General features: G+C 39.8%; 1 protein-coding gene across 4 annotated transcripts in view; it reads left to right on the top strand.

Annotated features, from left to right (window-relative positions):
- Window positions 1–23,043, top strand: part of LPIN2 (lipin 2) — a 101,758-nt gene that overhangs the window by 20,370 nt on the left and 58,345 nt on the right. The window contains exon 2 of one of the 4 annotated variants that reach the window (XM_055323756.1): window positions 16,662–16,788. The exons of the other annotated variants lie outside the window; for them this stretch is intronic. The gene's annotated coding sequence lies outside the window, so the exon portion shown is untranslated. The remainder of the gene's footprint in view (window positions 1–16,661; window positions 16,789–23,043) is intronic. 4 annotated transcript variants of the gene reach the window in all.

Genomic DNA, 23,043 nt, shown 5'->3' with positions numbered 1-23,043 from the left:
TAGGGGGGCGATACCGAGGTGGGGGCCCCTGCTGAGGTGGTGGGGTGATGCTGGAGTGGGAGGTGAGGCTGAGGTGGGGGGGATGCTGAGGTAGGGGGGTGATGCCGAGGTGGGGGAATGCTGAGGTGGTGGGGTGATGCTGGAGTGGGGGGGATGCTGAGGTAGGGGGGCGATGCCGAGGTGGGGGGGGATGCTGAGATAGGGGGGTGATGCCGAGGTGGGGGAATGCTGAGGTAAGAAGGCCATGCTGAGGTGGTGGGGTGATGCTGGAGTGGGGGGGATGCTGAGGTAGGGGGGCGATGCCGAGGTGGGGGGGGGTGCTGAGATAGGGGGGTGATGCCGAGGTGGGGGAATGCTGAGGTAAGAAGGCCATGCTGAGGTGGTGGGGTGATGCTGGAGTGGGGGGGATGCTGAGGTAGGGGGGCGATGCCGAGGTGGGGGGGGATGCTGAGATAGGGGGATGATGCCGAGGTGGGGGAATGCTGAGGTAAGAAGGCCATGCTGAGGTGGTGGGGTGATGCTGGAGTGGGAGGGGAGGTTGAGGTGGGGGGCCATGCCGAGGTGGGGGCGATGCTGGAGTGGGAGGGGAGGGTGAGGTGGAGTGGGAGGTGGAGGGACCATGCTGATGTGGGGGGCGGGGGGGGGGGGCGGCAGAGCCCACAAGGTGCAGGGGAAGGATTCTGGTGTTGGCCTAGTGAAGCATCCTCACTTTGGCCGAAGGGCAGTCCACCTCAGTCCCAGTCTGGGTATAAAAAGCAGGCCTAAGGCCATCTATGAAATTACACTGGCCAGTGTGGGTGGCTTCTTCCAACTAATGTATGGTTAATTGTGATCTATCAGACTGAAGTGTAAGTAAATGTTGATAGAGCTGTGGAATGCTGGAAATGAAATGTTCTAACGTGATGGCAGAGTTGAGAACCAACAGAGAAGCTTTATGTTTAAGAGGAACTGGAAATGGGAACATTTGAAAACCATTCAACTCTATAGTAAAGCCACTGTTGAGAAACAATTAACAGAGTCAGCTGGGCGTTGTGTCCTTCATTGCCCCAAGAATGTAGCAGTGAAGGAACTCCTCACCCTGTATTGTAATTTTTGGTTTACTGAGTGGACTGTCATCTGCACTGGACTGAAGGTCCTCCAAGGCCAGACTTTGGTAGCTCCCTGGTACCAAATGCAGACCCAACTTTTAGAAAAACCTCCATGGAGGTCTGTTGAATAAAGGTAGGAAGCAGCAGTGTGTATATGTGTCCTGACCAGTGACCTGAGAGCTGGTGGCACTTCCTGAAGGAGTTCACTCAATTTTCCTGAGCTGTGAGCTTTGGTTGAATAATCCTGATGGTGCCACGCATTAGAGGTGGTAAAAGGTTAAATTAAGCTCATGAGTCTTAACAGGGAAGATTTTGCAATGCTTATTTTAAATATTAGTATTTGGTTTAAAGATAGCTTGGCGCTCTGTGTCAACAGCTATTTCCCTGGGTATGCTGTTTTGTATACAGTATTTCCTCATATAAGGCAGCACAGTAACACTTAGCTGGAAGCTTTGTCTTGTGGGGAGATAGATTCAGCACCTCCCTTAGGTGCTTAGTGATGTAAGTCAGAAGGTTTTTCTTTAAGTCTGACTTAAGTCCACCTGCCTGCCTTTAATTTAAATCCTCCCCTTTTTGCTCTGACCCGATAGCTGTCATTGCGTGTGTGTGTATGTGTATGCTTATTATCTTGCCAGTGAATGGCTAGACCGTGGTTTGGGACGTTTGTTTTGAAAGCCCATTTTTATCTGTTTTATTAGCCCCAGAGTCTTTCAGCTGTCATTTGCCGCCATCATGACGAAAATAACTCACAGGTTCATAGGCAGAGAGCCTCCAGTTGACAGAATCCTATGTGGATTGTCATATTAAAACTTTGAGGATAATTATTATAGGCTGGAGTAGTAAGCTTTATGGCTGTATCAGAAGGCCTTCAAATAAGATTTCTTGGTGGCTTTACTAGCAGTTAACTGCACTTCTTGGAATCTACCTCCCCTGCTGTCAATTTGATTCTTTATTCTTTTTACTGACGCACTAACACTAAACACTTTACATGTGTACGCTCCTTTACTCTTGAAGACAACTGTGTGAGAGAAAGTCGCTCACCGCTGAGGTCCAAATGAAGCAGCTTAGGTGTCTCTGAGAGTCAGTGGCAACCTGGGTGTGGTGGGGCCATTCCAGCTCTGTGCTCCTCACCTCTGGCTAACTTGATCCTGCCCAACCACAGAAAGCTTGGCCCATATGGCTTGCCTCTGCTTTGAAATTCTGTGACTGGATGATTCTGCTCTTTTCAGCCTATCTATAAGGAAGAAGGAAAAAAGAATCTGTTAGGAGATAAGCTGTGTGGCAATGCAAGATAAAGCTCTGAATGTGACTTTGAGGATTAGAATGAAGATAAGATACAGTTTTTAAATTTGATTCATTGACTACGATTTAGATTCTTTTTCCTGTAAAGCCCCTGGATACTGAATTTCTGTCCTCCTATTTTTGTCAATTTAAATTGGTGTTAAAATTATTACCAAGAAAATGAAGGAGCCAGAAATCATTGAATCTGTAAAGCATAACAGAATAGTTACAGCATCAGCTCCTTTTGCTTCCAAATTTTACCTCTGTACAAGGAGGATACAGCTGAAAGACAAGGTGGGTTATATGTTAGAAGTACGGTTTTCTAAAATTATTTTTATTCAGGTCAAATATGTAAGTTGAGAGACTACATAAATGTGTTAGAAAAATGGGGGATTCATAGAGATCTTTTAAAAATCCATTTAGGATAGATGTAACTATTTTTGTAATCTTTGAATTTAGAACTTTATTATGTGGTGTTTATATTTATCTGTATTGTTCTGTATTTTCAACATGAACCATCCAAATTAGGCTTTTCTCCTTCTTTGGAGGATGAACACCGGCTCATAGAAAAGGCTACCTACTGATGTTCAGGTAGCTGGAGGATTGCCTTAATCTGACTTGTTGGCATATTTGAGCAGTTTAGAAAGTCTTTACTTCTGTAGTTACTGTAGTTGGTTTTATGAATAGTAACCTAGTTTCCTGTCTTTAATTCATATTCTTTGTTTTTGTACCAATTTTATTTTATTGTTTAATAATAGGTGTATTTGCCTGAACTGCCTCGAATTATTTTTTTCAGCCAGGCAAAGCATACGTAAAATTTAAAGTGATTTATAAATTTTAACTTGTTTTCAACTCCTGGCATTTTTTTTTTTTAATCTTTCCTGTTCAAGAATCTCCAGTGATCCATTCTCACCTGTTTTAGCAAATGTATTTTTCCCATCTCCGTTCTCTCATATCAGTTTGCTCCCTACTGTCTCCACCTGCCCCAAACATTTACTCATTTTCAATACTCACTTTCCTCCATGAACTTCAGCTGTAAGAGACATTGATCTTGTTGTGTTACTTTGTATTTGCTCTTAAGTCATCTGTGGCATTCCTCTAGCTGTTAGTTGATATTAAAGTAAATAACTACTGTCTCCTTAATTTTCAAACACCCTGTGTGGCCTGCAGGCAGTGCTAGTTTGCCTCCTTTTTGTAAATGTGTAACTAAGAGAAGGAGTAGGGGAGAGATGGACTGTTGAATAGAAGTGATAAGAAGCTAGCCTGAAAGGTTTGTCAGATTGTAGTAGAGAAAGTTGGATTTGAGGAGAGGAGGAAAGAATGTTCAAACCTGAACACCTGAGGATAGGATCTGTTGATTTTTAAAAGTTAACCGATGGAGAAAGATGAAAGGACAGACCTTCATAGGTTGATGTGCAGAAAGATCCACTAGAGTGAGCTGGAGTGGCTGTGCAGACCTGTTTATTTGCAGGGTGGTGGAAATTCTTTGAAGGTTTGTTGTGCTGTCTCCCATTGTTTTGATTCTTAATTTTTGGGGTCACTTGTGAATTTAGTTGAAATATTAAGTTACATTATAAGGGGTGTAAAGGGATATGGTTTTGAAAAGTTTAAGAAACATGATTAAAGACATAGTATTTCAAAAAAGAAGGGGTACCAGTATCTAGGTTTAAAAATTATTTGGTTTGATGGTCATAACTAAGTAATTGTTAGATGAAGAGAAGTTGAGCATGGGAAAAGCGTCCTTCAGTGATTTTACTCAGAAGAAAGATAGGCATATGGTTCCAAGTAATTTTAGTGATGGGAGTTTCTGCTTTTACTTATTTCTGAAATATAATGGGATAATTGATTTAAATATCTTTTTAAACCTCTGTTTTTAGATCTGTAGCAAAATGTTTTCTTTTTTAAAGATTTTATTTATTTATTTATTTATGAGAGACAGAGAGAGAGAGAGAGAAGCAGAGACACAGGCAGAGGGGGAGAAGCAGGCTCCATGCTGGGAGCCCAATGCGGACTCGAACCTAGGTCTCCAGGATCACTCCCTGGGCTGAAGGTGGCGCTAAACCGACGAGCCACCCGGGCTGCCCAAAATGTTTTCTTTTTTATAGAAAGAATCATAAATTCATTGGTTAATCTGGAATTGCAACCTACCTAAAAGCCTTCTTTATACTCCTGAATAAACAGTGGAATTGTTACAATTCCATGATGGCTCTACTCTCTTCAGCACATTATGATGTGACATGTGTTGCACCTGGCAAGATAGATGTGTTCAGCTATAATACAGACTTGGTGTTTACTGATTCTAAAAGAGAAGTATCCAGAATATGAATAGGTCTTATCAGGTATTTGGACATAATTTATTAAATTTAGCCTTTTGGGGCACCTGGGTGGCTCATTCTGTTGATTTCAGCACAGGTCTTGATCTACGGGTTGTGAGTTCAAGCCCCATGCATGGAGCCTACTTAATAAATAGGAATCTCAGCAAAACCATGAAATAGTAGATATGAATTATGAACTCTGAATTGGAGCTCTTTGAATTGTGGTATGTTACTTTCCCCAACAGCTGAGTCTGTATATTTATTTATTAGTTATTTATTCATGAGAGACACAGAGAGAGGCAGGCTCCCTACTGGGAGCCTGATGTGGACTCCATTCTAGGACCCTGAGGTCACGACCTGAGCCAAAGGCAGATGCTCAACCACTGAGCCACCCAAGTGTCCATATCTTTTTAAATTACTTTAATCTCAACATTTTTTTGAATAATACTTAGCTAATGGACATTATAATTATAGCCATAACATCTGTTTACATGTGAACTACACAGGAACAGGACTTATCTAGAGAAGATTATAAATACTTTCTTTTTTATACATACTTTCTAAATAAAAAGCTCTCTTTTATTTTTTAAAAATAAAAGATTTTATTTCTTAAGAGAGAGTGAGCAAGAGAAGTAAAGAGGGAGAGAATCTCTCAAGCAGACTATGTGCTGAGCTCGAAGCTTGATTTGGGCTTGGTCTCATGACTCTGAGATCGTGACCTGAGCTGAAACCAAGAGTTGGATGCTTAACTAACTGTGCCACCCAGGCACCCTGAAAGCTCTTTATTTTATAATTTAAAATGTGTATTAAACAGATGCTTTATAAGAAAGGAGTGATTTTTTGTTGTTAGGTTTTCTAACTGGTTCAACGAATTCAAAATATCCTGCCTAAGTAGCAGTATTTGAAAAGTAAACATTTGGAATTTTGTTGTCTTTAATATACTCTGTTCACTGAGACTCAGTCCTTAAAAAGGTGCTGATGGCTACTTTTTAGGAACACTGTTTCTAGGAGATGTTTAATGTTTGTAAAAGATTGTCATTACAGTTACATTATTGAAGATCTTTGGGTGAGGCGTTATGTTTACATAAATTCTCTCTTAAGAGGCACAATAACTATGCATGGTAGAGATAGTAGCTGCATTTTTTAGGTGAAGACTGTGAAGCTGAAAGAGATTTGCCAAAGGCATGTGACTGTGTACTGACCTTGATCTCGTTCCATTGCCCTTGCTCCCATGCCACCACACTGCCCAAGGACGATAAGAATTCTCGTGAATCTGATTGACATGCCAAAACCAATTTGGGGGAACAGTTTTGTTTTGACTTTATTAGGTAGAACTGGAGAACTTATTCTTAACCTCAGCATCTATAAACTGCTAATAGAAAGCATAGCACCTACTGTATAGGAGCTCTGGGTTTCTCTGAATCATTTATATATGCAAAACCAAGAAAGCAAAGGAGATGGCCTGGGTAACCCCACTTGGTGGTGCTGGGTCTAGAATGAGTTGGATGATATGAAGCTGATACTCTTCTGCTTGCCTCTGTAACATGAGCATATAACTGGGCTGAGTGGGGATCTGTGTTTAAAAACATGGCCACTAGGGCAGCCCTGGTGGCTCAGTGGTTTAGCGCCTGCCTTTAGCCCAGGGCCTGATCCTGGAGACCCGGGGTCAAGTCCCACGTCAGGCTCCCTGTATGGAGCCTGCTTCTCCCTCTGCCTGTGTCTCTGCCTTTCTCTCTCTCTTTCTCATGAATAAATAAATAAAATCTTTAAAAAACAACAACACATGGACCCTAAACTCTAGCTGAATTTTGGTCTCTGGCTCAGCTTGACAGAAAGTCGGTTCTTTTTAGTATTGGGAGGAAGAAATAGGCTCAGTTGGACTTTTTGAGACATGGTTTGTCTGTATTCAACATGATGTCTTCTTGAAGGATTTTCCCTGGTAATTTTGACTATTTTTTATACAAGAAGTAAACTCCATAACCCTTGCTTTATGTGGGACTGGATTATGCATAGGAGCCCTGAGTTACAGCATTTCAGAGCTGGACAGAGCTTCTAGCCTATTACTCCATGTAGGAACACTTGTCCCATCACATTGTGGGTAGCCAGCTGAAACCCCTAATATTGTTGAGTATCTGAGTTTGCATTTTTGAACAGATTTGTTTTTTATAAATTGGCACTTTCTTCAGTATATCATTTGACTAGGTAACTATCTACAGATAGAATTCGCTCTGATGGAATTTTAATGGTGTTTTACTCACTGTAATTGAATAAATCAATGATTGGGTATTAACTCTTCAATACAGAATAACTTCTCATTAAACAGAAATACATTCATGGGCCCTTAGGAATTCCCAAATTCGTGATTTTGTGCTTGGCATATAGCTTACTCAGTTGTCTCCTCTGTAAGACGTAGATAACAATATCTACTGATGGCCTTATTCTGAGGATTAGATGAGGTTGTGTATTAAACCAGAGCCATGGGATCCCTGGGTGGCGCAGCGGTTTGGCGCCTGCCTTTGGCCCAGGGCGTGATCCTGGAGACCCCGGATCGAATCCCACGTCGGGCTCCCGGTGCATGGAGCCTGCTTCTCCCTCTGCCTGTATCTCTGCCTCTCTCTCTCTCTCTCTCTCTCTCTCTCTGTGACTATCATAAATAAATAAATAAAAATTAAAAAAAAAAAAAACCAGAGCCATAAGCCACCTAGAGGTCCAGAGGCAGGGTGGCAGGCTAGGATTTCTCACTAGACAAGATGCGCCAGTTTTGAGAGGCACAGGGGCAAAAGGAAGAAAGGTGAATAGTACATCCTTCTTGCTTTGAAGTACCTTATAGTCTTGCAGGAGAATTAAGTGGGTCTACCTCTATATCAAGCAGAATTTTATAAAACCAGGTAGGGGGGATAGACAAGGGAGTACTGCATGAGTGATTGAGAGTGAGTCAAAGGAAGTATCTTGGTGTGAGCTTCTGTGCTAATGTTTTTAGCATGAGGATATGATGTTTAGGGGCGCCTGGGTGGCTCAGTCAGTTAAGCAGCTGCCCTCAGCTCAGGTCATGATCCTGGAGTCCTAGGTTTGAGCCCTGCATGGGGCTCCCTGCTCAGCAGGAAGTCTGCTTCTCTCTCTGCCTCTCACCCCACTCGAGCGCTCTATTTCTCTCAAATAAATCTTTTTTTAAAAAAGGATATGATGTCTAGTTGAAAATGTTTGTGCTTGCTTAAAATTTTCTTGACCCAGAACTTTTATCTCTATCGATCAAAATGGAAAACTTATTTTTATGTTAGCAATTTTGTATCTAAGCCTAATGCACTACATGTCTGTAAATTTAAGCCTAGTGATTTTTGCCATCATTTCATCTCTTACTCTGTGAATTTTGTTGTCTGTGCCTGTAAGTGGAGCCTTTTCTATGTATCTAGAAGGCAGAGCTGTTCTGTATACCTAGTATATACACTACAGATGAGTGCTTAACTAAAAAACAAAACAAAACAAAAAAAACAAAAAACTTTTGCTGACTAGTTCATAAAGTCTTTAACATTTTTCTATAAACTTTAATAACTGGTTATCATTAAAGTTTCCTTAGGTTTTAAAACTACATGGTATTTTATTCTCTGCTATTTGAAAAATACTAATAAGCCTGTATTGTTAATGGTGGATAATTTTTTTAAATCTGTCATCCTTATCGATGTTGGCTAAATCTTTTGCTAATATCTTTGACACAGAAAGAAAATGGCTTTCTTGTTAGGACATTTGCCATTCCCAGGTGAATGAACTAGATAACTTAATAAGAACTTTATATATTTAAATTTTCTTGTTCATTTGTTTTGTCGTAATGAGACGTATCTAAAGCTCAGTGCTGATGTGGAGAGCTAGAAAAGAGCTTTTCCTAATTGAAAACAAAACCCCACAGTGCTCATATTTACTTGGTGTTTGTTTTTTCATTTCTCTAGTAGTTTTTATTCCTTATACATATGTTTCTTTATTATAGGACTGCATCACATGATAGTTCTATTCATCTTTTAGTTTTTTTCATCTTTTATGTCTAAAAATTCGTATAAAATTCAGATAGTACTTAGAGATATATATAGTGAAGAATACCACTGCTGATTACTACTTCCTAGAAGCAGCTTCTTTCAACTCTTTTACCTGTTTCTTGTGGGATTTAATTCTATGCATATGTGCCTAAACTACTGTAGCTTGGTTTTTCAGTTTTAGACATTCTCTGTGGATTTCCGACTGTGTTAGATGAGGATTCATCTCTTACATAACCCTTCTTACACACTCTTCCTTTTACCCTTCCCATGTAATCGTAATTAATAATTTAATTTCTCAATGGTAGCTATGTATGTTTTCATGGCCAAGCACTGTTTAAAACTAAGCCCGTCAGTGATTTTATTTCTACACCAGTTCAAAGTTTTGTTTTCGCTGGAGTTCATTGTTTTGTTGGGATTAATCACAAATTCAGGTCCCCAGTTTCTTTTCTTTCCTTTTTTTTTTTTTTTTTAAAGATTTTTATTCATTCATTAGAGACTGAGGGGGGGGGGGGCAGAGACACAGGCAGAGGGAGAAGCAGGCTCCATGCAGGGAGCCTGACGTGGGACTCGATCCCGGGTCTCTGGGATCAGGCCCTGGGGTGAAGGCGGCGCTAAACCCCTGGGCCATCTGGGCTGCCCAGGTCCCCAGTTTCTGACTGAACTACAGGACTCTGAGCAGTGAACACCTCACCTGCATCCTGTTAGTTTCTCACCTTTGTTGGTCTTCTTTCCTAGATAATTCTCCGTCAGCCTGCTTCCTCATTCTGATGGGCACATCCTCCTGTAGCTTTTTTTTTTTTTAACATAATGCTTTTCTTCTTTTTTTTAATTTTTATTTATTTATGATAGTCACAGAGAGAGAGAGAGGCGGAGACACAGGCAGAGGGAGAAGCAGGCTCCATGCACCGGGAGCCCGACGTGGGATTCGATCCTGGGTCTCCAGGATCGCGCCCTGGGCCAAAGGCAGGCGCCAAACCGCTGCGCCACCCAGGGATCCCGTCCTGTAGCTTTTTGAGAAGGGGTTCACAGGAGGTCAATTCTGAGACCTTACCTGTCTCAAAATTTATTCTAGCCTCATACTTAATTGGTAGGCTATGGAATGCTAAAATGGAAATAGTTTTTAGAATTTGGATTTGTTTACTGTTGAGAAATCCCAAGCTTTTTAATTTCTGTTTCTTTCTACCCTTTCCCTTCCAGTTTTTTTTTTAAGCAGTTTTATCTCTTTTTAAATTCTTTCCTTTTACTCATCTTTTGGTGAAGTGCCTTTATTTGTGATTTGCAGCTTGGTTCCTGTACCCTTTACAGGGAGGGAGTGGCTAGGACACCTAGGAAGTGCCTTCCACACCTGGCTTCACGGTGAACCCACAGTCTTGGCCTTGCTTTTGTACACTCAAACCCGGCTAGAGGGCAGTATGTTATCAGTCTCTGTAGATCAGAAGGACAGAAAAACACTCAGAATATACAGGTGCTTCTTAGATCTGGTGAGACTTCACCCCCACAAGCAGAAGCATCTGCAGCTGTATGTCCTCAGAAAAGTTTGGGAGGTAGCTGGCATTGGGGCACTCTGATTGAGAGTGTGATGTGCATCCTGCTTTGTAGAGCCATGCCCACGTGGTGATTTCTTGAGTCCTTTGCGCATAAAGAAACTGCGGAGCCTTTAACATTGTCTAGTAGCATTTTTCTGTCATGACTGCCTTTGTAGAGCCCACTGCAGTGCAGGTACCTCTCCACCCTGGTGCTGATCACTTGGTAGAAACTTTCAACTTGGAAAATCATGTTTTTGACTCTGGGGAAATTGTCTTGTAATGTTTTTTGTTTGTTTGATTGTTTTTGGCATGCCTCCACCAGTGTGGGCTCTGGTTTTGAGCACTGCCTTGCTTTCTGATCCTTTTTTTTTTCTCCCGTGTTTGGTCTTTCAGAAACTTGACAACCTCTTTCATTTTCTCTAAACATTCTCTTTGTGCTTGTGGATTACTCCTTTTATATTTCTTAACTATTATGTTAGTAAATAAATTGCAAAAAAGTACCACAAACCTGGTTTTTAAACAACGGAAAGATTTGTTGTCTCAGTTTTGGAGGCTGGAAGTCTGAAATCAAAGTGTCAGCAGGGTTAGTTCCTTCTGAAGCCTGTAGGGAGAATCTGTTCATGCCTCTCTCCTAACTTCTGGTGGCTAGCTGGTAATTTCTGTCATTTCTTTGTGGATACAGTATGCTGATTTCTACCTTCATGGTCACATGGCATTCTATATGTGTCTGTCTGTCTTTTGGTCCAAGTTTCCTCATTTTCTAAGAAAGCCAGTCATAGTGGTTTAGGGATATTGGTTTAGGGCTTGCCCAGATGATCTCATTTTAACATGACTACCTCCACAATGATCCTGTTTCCAAAAGATCACATTCTGATGTAGGGAGGGTTGGAACTTCAACTTAGTGTTTTTTGGGATCACAGTTCAACTTTGAATGGTGGGTTTTGTTTTGTTTTTAGAGATTTTATGTATTTATTTATTCATGAGACACAGAGAAAGGCAGAGACATGGGCAGAGGGAGAAGCAAGCCTGATGTGGGACTTGATCCCAGGACCCTGGGATCATGACCTGAGCCAAAGGCAGATGCTTAACCACTGAGCCACCCAGGTGCCCCCGAATGGTGAGTTTTAAGAGGGAATGAAGATCAAGTATATGCCATCCTTTGTGTTTAACAGAATGTCTAGTTATCGTAATATTATTAAAAACTCTTTTAGCCACATCTGTCTTCGCAGAAGATCAGAAAGCAACTCCCAGGAAGTAATTTTTATTTTATTTTATTTTTAAAGATTTAATTAATTAATTAATTAATTAATTTATTTATGAGAGAGAGAGAGAGAGAGGGAGGGAGGGAGGGAGGGAGGGAGGGGCAGAGACACAGGCAGAGGAATAAGCAGGCTCCATGCTAGGAGCCCGACGTGGGACTCGATCCCGGGACTCCAGGATTGTGCCCTGGGCCAAAGGCAGGCGCTAAACTGCTGAGCCACCCAGGGATTCCCTCAGGAAGTAATTTTTAGATTACAATTGGAGATTTCTGTTCAGATTCATTCTGTTAATTTTCTGCTGGTTTCCTGAATGTTTAATCACTTAGTATCTGAGGTACCTCGTTTTCTCCCCTTTGTTTCTAAAGTAACTTTGAAGGTTGGCAGCATGACTATAGCAGTGTCTTGTGAGAAAGTAAATCCTAAATATATCATGACATAGGTATGTGAACATGATCAGCTGGGTTCTCATGCTCTGTCTTCTGTGTTAATTACATTCTTTCTTTTTCAGATTGAGCCTTTCTGGTTTGACTTTGTTTTTAAAAATTCTGTCCTACATTTTCTTGGTTTTGGCTCCTCAATCCTTTTACCTAAAGTAGCCCTTCCTCCCTTACTTTCTAGCAGCATCACTCTCTTTAATTTCCTTTATAATAGTTAGCCCAGTCTGGAATTTTATTTTTATTTCTTGTCTCTCTTCCTCTATCAGAATCTAAGTGCTGTGAGAGCCGGCACCTCATCAGCCAGGTTCACTGCTTGATCTAAGCTCAGAGTAGAATAGTGCCTAACACATTAGACCCTGCTTTTAAACAGGTCAGTGAGTTGAAACAAGCTTTATTTTCCCCCATTCCAAATGTTGCTTCACTAAGTTGCTGTTGCTCTTGGAAGTCCTCTCTTGTTGCAGTAGCTCAGTGTGCAAGTCAGCTTGTGATAATACAGCCAAGCAGCCTTACCTGGCGTTTGTTTTGTAAAGCTACGTAAAACTAGGACACAGCTCAAATTAGAGTGATGGGTGGCTTTCACAGTAGCGGTGCAGTTGGCAATGGCTGCTGTCTCCACAGCTTCTCCCTTTATCCACCCAGATGTCCTCCCAGGCTGAGAGAGGGGGGTCCCCCTCCTAACAATTCTGAAAATTCTACTAGGGTCCCAGTAGTAGCTGTGTACAATAAAGCTGAAATTTGAAAGCTGTATTTTAATTGGCTTCTAGTGTAAGACTTAATCATCTCCACAGCCTCTACCAGTTTCCCCAGGAGCCTCTGCAGATACCAGTATGGGATGCCTGGAATTGGGAGCAGGATTTCTGCAGGCTACACAGGAATTCACACCCCTGCTTCTTGGCCTCATGGTCACCGTGTTTTGTGTAATTGAGACAGAGATCCCAGGCATTTCCAAGAGAAGAGTGGAGAAGTGGTGATTTTGTGCTTCCTGATCTAAAATACACTTCTCTGGGAAACAAGGAGGGGGATTCTGCATTCTTGAGAGTTAAATGGAAGAGACACTGCAGGTGTTAAAAAATGAGTATGTGTTACTGGAGGTGAGGAATTCTTATCAGTTAAGGAAGCTAATGAATGGACACTCCCCCCTACCTTGTTTGTTTTTTATTACTATGCTACCAGTAATCAGGGAAGATCTTTCTCTTCACCTACAGGAGTCACTGAAAGACGGTTGATGCAGTGTGTGAGGTTGGTCAAACTGTTTCTGCAGTAGAAGTCACTTTTTTTTCTTTTTTAATTTATTCATGAGAGACAGAGAGAGAGGCATAGACCCAGGCAGAGGGAGAAGCAGGTTCCATGCAGGGAGCCTGACATGGGACTCGATCCCAGGTCTCCAGGGCCGAAGGCAACGCTAAACTGCTGAGCCACCCGGGCTCCCCAGTAGAAGTCACTTTTAACTAGAATTGTAGCACTGTCTTGATTTCATCATGGTACCCTGAAGGGTTATAAAGAAATGGCTTGGTGTTCTGATGATGTCCCATAGGAGATTGCTATAGCTTTGACCTCACTAATATCCCTTTGAATTTCATTTAAGATTAGAAAAATATAATCTCCAAAGATGAAGTCTACATATTCACCAAGTGTTGAATCTGGTATCTCTCATGCAAAAGGTAACATTTGCTTTGAGTTTCTTAGGCAATTTAGAGAAGCTGGTACCTCTGGCAAGGTCTCTGTAAAAACAAATGATGTGGTTGGTCTGTGTGTGGTAGGGAGGGGAGAAATGGATGTGGTTCTGTTGTTCTGGGATATGTGATATGTGATAAATACATACAGAACTGTCCTGGAGTGTGAGCAAATAGTCATTTCTTTCCTGGATCCTCGCAGTTCCTATTGAGATGGAGGTGACAGATGATGACAGTTGATGGATATTATTCACGATGAAAAACACTGTTGTTTAAATAAAAGATTAAACATTATGAAGTTGAAAGTTTACCCATAAGATCTGATACAGGTTCTTCAGTTTTGCATTCCATTATAAATGAATAATAAAGAAACTGTTGATACTCCTATAAAAAATATAACTATGAAGGAATGTGACTAAAAATTTATGCAATCAAATAAATGTACATTGCCCACTTTAGTGTGATATACACATTTCAATGATGCTGTCTTTTTTTTTTTTTTTTGACGCTGTCATTCTTAAAACATTTTGGAACACCCTTTTCTTTATAATTTGCTTTCAGTCTTGAAATATTTTATGCTAAGTGGTGGAAGGTCTTTATTCCTTAAGATATGTTAGGTTTTTCAGAATAGCCAGAAATCTTTCAGAGCAGCATCTGGTGGATCATGCATGTCAGAGAGATGAATAATAATCACTTCTTTGTTGTTTAAGAGTTGTGACCATATAGTAATGATAGTGATTTTTATCCTGTGTAGTACCTAAATTTAATTTGAGGATCTTTCAGAAAAAGAAGAGTCCTAATAACATATTGGACAGTGGCATATCAATAGGATCAATCTATTATAGCCTTTAGAAGTGTTTAAAAGACAGCCTTCATGTTAAATAGAGTTAGACAGAATGTAAATGTGATTAAACAGTTTTACACCAGAATTTGAAAGAAGGAAATACACTGAGGAAGATGACTTAGGGAGACTGATCTGATTTGGACCAAGTGTATAGTAGATCTGGGAGTCGCTGGATCTAATAGTTCTTTAAATTTTTTTATTTTTTATTTTATTTATTTATTTATGATAGAGAGAGAGAGAGAGAGAGAGAGAGGCAGAGACACAGGCAGAGGGAGAAGCAGGCTCCATGCACCGGGAGCCCGACGTGGGATTCAATCCCGGGTCTCCAGGATCGCGCCCTGGGCCAAAGGCAGGCGCCAAACCGCTGTGCCACCCAGGGATCCCTGGATCTAATAGTTCTTAAGACCATTTCCTACACTCCTTGGATTCTTTTGACCCATGTTAGTCTTATTTTGGCCATTTGGGGATGGAATCTGAATTATATTATTTGAACAAACATGCTGAAGGATGGGCCTCAGTTGGATAGACCTTAGGTAATGGGAAAATGGTATGGAAAGCTAAGACAAAGAAAAAAAAGAGCTGTTGATTGAAGTGGGAGTTAGATCAAAAGTCATTTATTTCCTGTGTCCCTCAGTAAATAGTGAGCAGACATCTCAGTGGCAGGGATTCTAGTCTAACGGTCGGTCATCTATCTGTAGGCACCTGTGTGGCAGACGTCTTGAAGATATTTAGTACATTGCTTTTTAATGAAAAGAAAGGACTAATATTTATTAAGCCCTAGTAGTTTCCAGGTGCTACCTCACTGAATCCTGAAAACAGTCCGGCATGGTGGGTTTAGTGACTTTAGCTCTATGGAGGGTTCATAAGAAGCTCCAATTGAGCTGAAGCTCAAAGAAAGGATAAGTACTGGGGATATTGTAAGTAGTAGAAATGTAATTTAAAACTCAATCTGTCTAAAAGCCCAAGCTATGGGCAGCCCAGGTGGCTCAGCAGTTTAGCGCCGCCTTCAGCCCACGGCCTGATCCTGGAGACCCGGGATCAAGTCCCACATCAGGCTCCCTGTATGGAGCCTGCTTCTCCTTCTGCCTGTGTCTCTGCCTCTCTCTCTCTCTCCTCTCTCTCTCTCTCTCTCATGAATAAATAAACAAAACTCTTTAAAAAAAAAAAAAAGCAATGACCGAAGACATTTTTTGCTTGGCACAACTGGGGAGAGTGCTACTGGCATCTAGTGGTTGGAGATCAGGAATAGTGTGCCCCTTCACACCCTAGAAAAAATGATCTGACTTCAGTGTGCCTATGCCAAGGTTGAGAAACCTTGGTCTAACTATTAAAAGCTATGAATCCAGTCACGTCCCTGGCCTGGCCAACATTCCCACCATTGGCTGTTTCGCAGCATTGCCCTGTCCTGTCACAGCCTGAGCACTAGCACATGTAGGCTGGGGAGGTTTGAGGGGCAAGTGTAGGAGCAGTTTGGCTTGTGCTTCCCTCCTGCTCCATGAGGTAGATTGTAAAAAACAACAAAAAAACCCTTGCCTAGAGATTTGAAAATATGAAAATAATAAGTAATAAAATAAATGCTTTTTATTTGGGGTTTGTGGTATGGAGGGCCATGCAAAGTGCAGGTGCAGGAACTCCTTTTGTCTAGGGATAAAGGCAGTACTGACTGGTGCCTGACATATATAGTAGACACTGGAAAAATATGTGTTAAATGAATATTTCCACGGCACCATCCCTCCTGAAGGAATGAATGGCATGTATTTCCATATATTCTATACTGTTCCATTTTAAGGGTTGTTACATGATGCAAGGCTTCAAATTACAAAGATTGAGAATGTTTTATCTAATTCAGCTGGGAAGCAATTTAATTTTTCAGTTCCTGCATGTTCTTGTCTTTCAAACAACAGCTTGAATTAGAATCAGGGGTTCTTTACTTGGGTTCTCCATACCAGCCATTGAGACGTTCCAGCAGCTCTCAAACCCCAAAATTAGACTCACAATTACATGGATATACACATTTACTAATGATGTGTACATTTTCTCTAAAGAGGGTATATTTGAGAGCTTATTTTGGGTTCCACCTTTTAGCTATTGTGACTAATGCTGCTGTGAATATTGGTTTACAAGTCCTTGTTTTCAGTAACTTGGGATATGTATCTAGTCGAATTGCTGGATCATATGGTAACTCCAGCTTTAGCTTTTTTTTTTTTTTTAAGATTTTATTCATTTATTCATGAGAGACAGAGAGAGAGAGAGACGAGGCAGAGGGAGAAGCAGGCTCCATGCAAGGAGCCCAACGTGGGACTCGATCCTGGGACTCTAGGATCACTCCCTGGGCTAAAGGTAGGTGCCAAACCACTGAGCCACCCAGGGATCCCTAGCTTTAGCTTTTTAAGGACTGCCAAATTACTTTCCCCAATGACCACCATTTCACAGTCCCATCAGATTTCAGTTGCACAAGGATTTCAGTTTTTCTACATCTTCAGCAACACTTATTTTCTTGTTTTATTTTTATAGCCATCCTAGTGGATACAAAGTGATATTTCACTATGGTTTTGATTTGCATTTCCTTAATGATTAATGATGTTGAGCATCTTTTCATGTACTTATTGACCATTTGTATGTCTTCTTTGGAGAGCTTCGTAGGCCTTCTGCGTATATTTTAATTGGATTGTCTTTATGGTCTTGATAAAAATTCTTTATATATTCTAGATATTAAATGCTTATTTAGATACGGGATTTGCAGATATTTTTCTCCCATGATGTAGTTTGTCTTTTCACTTCCTTGATAATGTCCTTTGATACAAAAAAAAAGTTTTAAATTTTGATGGAATCCAGTTTATCTATGTTTTTCTGTTGTTATTCATGCTTTTGATGTCATATCTAAGAATCATTTGCCAAATCAAAAATCATGAATATTTACTCCATGTTGCCTTGTAAAATTTGTGTGTTTTTAGCCCTTATTTTAGGACATTGGTCCATTTTGAGTTAATTTTTCTATGTGATGTGAGATAGGGTTCCAACTTCATTCCTTTGTATGTGGAAATCCCATTCTTGGTACCATACATTAAAGAGACACCGCATTGAATGGACTTGGCACCCTTGTCAAAAATCATTGGCTGTCAGGCACTTGGTGGCTCAGTTGGCTGAGCATCTGACTCTTTCATTTTGGCTTGGATCGTGATCTCAGGGGTCATAAGATTGAGTCTGGAATTGGTCTCTGTGCCCAGTGTGGAATCTGTTTGGGATTCTCTGCCTCTGTCCTTCCCCCTGCTCATACATGTGGTCACTCGCTCTCTCTCAAAATAAATAAAATATTTTAAAAATGTCATTGGCAAAAAAAAAAAAAGTCATTGGCCAGCTATGGATGTTTGGGTTTATTTCTGGACTGAGTTCTACTCTATTGGTCTGTATATCTTATCTGTGTGCCAGTACCACACTATTTTGATTACTGTAGCTTTATAGTAAGTGCTAAAATCAGTAACTTTGTTCTTCCTTTTCAAGATTGTTTTCGGTCCCTTATAATTCCATATCAGTTTGGGGATTCGCTTTATATTTCTGCAAAAAAGTCTTTTGAAGTTTTGATAGGGATTGTGTTGAATCTAGATTGCAGATTTGAGTGGTATTGACATTTTAAGAATACTAAGTCTTCGTGCCACGAACATGATGTCACTTAGGTCCTTTTAAATTTCTTTGAGCAATGTTTTGTAATTTTTTTTAAGATTTTTATTTATTTAATCATGAGAGACAGAGAGAGAGAGAGAGAGAGAGAGAGAGAGAGAGAGAGAGAGAGGCAGAGACACAGGCAGAGGGAGACACAGGCAGGGAGTCTGATGTGGGATTCAAGCCCCGGACTCCAGGAAAACGCCCTGGGTTCAAGGCAGGCGCTTAACCCCTGTGCTACCCAGGGATCCCATGTTTTGTAATTTTAAATATGCAAGTTTTTATCTCTTTGATTATGATTAATTTTATTCCTAAATATTTTATTCTTTTAGATTCATTTGTATTTGAGATTTTTAAAATACCTAGCTCATTAAATCGGTGTTCCAACCTAATATTAAGTCCTAGAAAATACTATAGAAGACATCTTGAAATTTGGAAATAAGTGGATTAGAGTTTGAACCTGGCTCTGGCACTGCTAAAAAACTAGCTAATAACCTTGACTATATCACGTAATCTCTCTGATTCTATTTCTTCATTTGCAAACACACAGGGATAAAAGCAAATCTTTCACAGAAGTGTAGATCAAAGATAATATATGCAAAGGACTAGCTCTAGAGTATGACTCAGAGTTAAATACTAGATAACTAGTACTAGACTGCTCGTATTGTGTTTTCTTCTATGGTTTCAGTATAAATACTGGCTTGCCATACAATTTCTCATGAACATTTAGCTTAGATTACCTTTGTTTGCTTTATTTCTTTTTACATCCAGAAGTTTTGTGATTAAAAGATATATATAAAAAGCTTGAGTAGAATTAGTTTGTTGCCAAGACTAATGATTTTTACACAAACTAAATACCTATTCCTCAGAGAGTTTTATGAAGTTTGTTGCATGGGACTGGGGGGATAGTTATAAAATGTTACATGCTGTCTCTGTTTCAGTGGTACTATGTCATTAAAAGAGGAAAATCTTTCTTTTAAAGTTGCTGCTCTCAGATGCTTCTTTGCTTTCTTGGATCCTCTAGTGTCCTGGCATTGCAAGGTTAAATTTTAGACATTACTAGCATTTAACCTCTAAGAGTAGCAAAGCTGACTTAAGGCTTTACCAAATGCAACTAATCCTGCCATCTTAGAATTGCATTTGTTGTTATGTGTGAAATATAACTATTGTCATATATAAATCTGGGTGCCCATGCTGTATTTTTTTTCTTAAGCATTTTAGGGGACTTTTAGATTCAAGTAGGCAGAATTGATTTCTGAAAGACAATCTAAGAGTTCTGATTATTTTTGTTTTACTTTAAATATAGGCATTTGATTAAAATCTGGTAAGAGAATTAGAAGTAGGATAGATGTTTCTTAATTCTCATAAAAGCAAATTCCTTAAGTTATTGTCATAGCAATGTATTTTAGCCATTTTGCTATTCATTTCCTGAAGAACATAAATAAACCTGCATACTAGAGTATGAAATGCTGCATATTCTGATGGGGAGGGAAGGGTGATGTGGGTATAGTAAAGTTGAGAAACTTGCAGGTTTGAAAAAGAAACAGAAATTGGAAGAGAGCCTATGACAGGGTTGCCAGATTCTGTTGGGGGGGGGCATTTAAGGCTATAGATAATTTATACTCTCACCTGTTTGTCCTACCAGGATGACTTTTCTCAGCAGTGCCTATGATGATTCCTTATTAAAATGATAGTCCCAGTTGCTTGGGTGCTATTTTCTTTAAGCTTACTAAATGATAGCAAGCAAATTCTAAATTACATGTCAGCGATACAGTTAAAAGCAAAGGCTCAGGAGTCAGGCCTTGGTTTATTATATCCTGACTTCTCCATCTAGCAGCTGTAAAACTTGAGTAGGTTCTCATTGTCTGTGATAGTTACGTATATGGAATGTCAATTGGTTATGTCCTTTTAGACACTTACCTCTTGAGGTTCTAGCATATTTATTATTATTTATTTATATGATTTTATATATGCTAGAATTTTTACACTTTCCCCAGGAAACTACATATCAAGAGATTATTGTTGAATTCTTGGTCTGTAAGTACTTAATCAGATATAGAAGCAGCATTGGTATATATGATAAGAGAGCCATCTGGCTCAAGGAACTCTTTCAGGTGGATGTGGTCCTTTGTATGTGGGTCTCTTTGTCATGAGTGCCCTTGAAAATATAGAAATGTACTTGAGTTAATTCCTTTACTGTAAAACAATTATGGTACAGATTATGAATTCATTGTAACTGAGGCTTTAAAAAATATTTTCATCATGATTTTCTACTAATCTATCTGAACTTTTTAGTGTTCTTATCTCTTCATTGGTTAATTCAGTAGAAATAAATTGCTCTTCCACAGTCTGACCACTGGAGGGTGTAGATTATTTTTCACTTTTTGAATTAAAGTCTGAATATAACTTGTGGGATAAGTACTTATATTGAACCAATTTAGCTCAACCTGTGATAAGCAGGTTTCAGATTAGGAAGTTTTAAGTAAATCCTTATGTTTTCTTAAAAAGCCTTTTAATACCTGGTCTCATATACTTTGGGGATTAGTAGTTTAAAAAAAAAGTGTGTATTTTACTAGCATCATTATTATCTGTGGAGTCTAAGAAAAGAGTCTGACTCTCCTGATTAGCATTATAGCTTTGTTTCTATTTCCTTAAGCTAGACTTTTTCTGGAAAGATTGAAGTCTAGGAAAAACTTCCAATTTCTACGCATTTTTTAAAGGTTATTAAAGACGCTGTGTAAAAGTAAAAAGCAGTCTCACTTGATAGTCAACCATTTATCTTTGCTTTCGAGAAAAAAATTGGCAGTACAGTAGTGTTTTTCTTTGAAAAATCATATAGATGTTAGGAACTGTTGGTTGTAGTTTTAACTTTCATTGACCAAGTCCAACAAGTGCCGCCACTCAAATGATGGGCCAGAACTAGAATGTTGGGTACTACTAGTTGGGAGTCAGGTGATCCATAGGTCACCACAGGGGAAAACTGGAGGTGGGTGCCTCTTGCAGAGTCAGTGTTTGGAAGATGAACTCACCCTGTCCGGGTCCATGGTGTGTGCTCACTTGCAGTCAGAACATTCTGTGAGTCATCAGTCCAAACAGTGAAACAATACCAAAACTAGCAGGAAACTGAAGTGATTGGCCTAGGGCCTGGTTGTTGTGTAAGAAACCTTTGAGGTGAAGTTTGCTTGAGGAGCGTTCATACCCACCAACCTCTGGCTCTTGACTTTCTTCTCTTGTTATCCCTCTGTCTTTCCTTCTGGTGGAACTTCATTCTCCTTTGTTCAGCACTTTCTCTTCTGGTTGTAACCTGGCATCATGGGAGAAAGTACTGAACCAGAACTTGGGTCTAGGTGGGTGACCTTGGCCTAACTGCCTGATGTCTTGCTGGGCCTCAATTACTCACTTTAAAAAAAAAATTATTTGAGAGAGAGAGAGCACAGGAGTTGGGGTATGGGGAAGGAGAGGGAGTGGGGAAAGAATCTCAAGCAGACTCTGTGCTGAGTGCAGAGCCTGATGCAGGGTTTGACAACACCTTGAGATCATGACCTGAGCTGAAACCAAGAGTGGGACACTCAGCCACCTGAGCCATCCAGGCGCCCCTTAGTTGACTCACTTTTAAAATGGATAAAGTTTTTGTTTTTCCTTTTTGCCTGTTTCTTTATCCCACATATACCCTTCTTCTTAACAGTTTCTATTATTCCACCTATGTATTTTCTCATCTCTTCCGATTTTATTTCCTCTTTTTTTTTTTTGCTCCTTCCTCATCTTATGTAGTTATGTAGTTTCTTTTTATTTTTTTTTTTAATTTTTATTTATTTTTGACAGTCACAGAGAGAGAGAGAGAGAGGCAGAGACACAGGCAGAGGGAGAAGCAGGCTCCACGCTCCGGGAGCCCGACGTGGGATTCGATCCCGGGTCTCCAGGATCGCGCCCCGGGCCAAAGACAGGCGCCAAACCACTGTGCCACCCAGGGATCCCTGTAGTTTCTCTTTAATCTTCTTTCTCATTCTCTTTTACTTCCCCTTCTCCCTGATGTCTTATTTCTCCTTTCATTATTTTCCCATTGGCAGCACCCCAATACCAGTTTTTTTCTTACTACCATCTGATGCTTGGGATCCAGACATGGAAGGAAAGGTTTAACTTGTTAAATGTTATATGATATTTAGATTTTTAAAAAAAATCACTTCTCTTTTAAAGGGAAGAATTTGTGTTAACTGATGTATACTGAGTTAGGCTACAAGCACCCATGGGCACTTACATGTACTCCAGGCTCACATTAGTGTTGGGTAGGCTGGGCACCGGGCAGTGTAACATACTGAATGAAAGATATATTTTTGCTATTTCTCATATTGGTGAATTTTGTTTTTAATTCAGCCATTTAATACTCTTCTGTGTATCTTGGTGGTATATTGCTGTAGTATACATTATCAGCCTCCCTTTACTTGATCAAACATTTGGAAATACTGTCTTTTTGTGATTACCAGCAGAAGAAAAAGTTTAATAATTTGAACATCATTAAATATATGAGGCTCAGCTAGTATATTGTTGATGAATTAATTTGGTACTTTTATGGCATGATGAGAAATCCTTTTATCTTCATTTCTTCATTAGTAGAACTCTGGCTGAATGTCCTTTTTCTCTCCTTGTTCTCAAGATTGTCTCTGGGCAATCTTTGTCCAATAGATATATAATAGGAGTCATATACATAATTTTAAATTACATAAAGTAAAAAGAAAAAAAAACAAGGATAATTTAATTTAAAGAATATATCTTATTTAACTCTATATCAAAAAGTTATTTTAACATGTATATATAAAAAATTAGGAAATTAAAAAAAATTAGGAAATTATTTCACACTTCATTTTTATTGTATTTTATGCTTACAGCACATCTCAGTTGGTTCTAGCCACATTGCAGATATAACCACACTGTATTGAA

Source organism: Nyctereutes procyonoides, unplaced genomic scaffold (assembly GCF_905146905.1).
Source record: "Nyctereutes procyonoides isolate TBG_1078 unplaced genomic scaffold, NYPRO_anot_genome, whole genome shotgun sequence".
NCBI classification, from domain to species: Eukaryota; Metazoa; Chordata; class Mammalia; order Carnivora; family Canidae; genus Nyctereutes; species Nyctereutes procyonoides.
The sequence above is the reverse complement of the archived record's forward strand: the minus strand, read 5'-3'. Positions and strand labels throughout refer to the sequence as shown.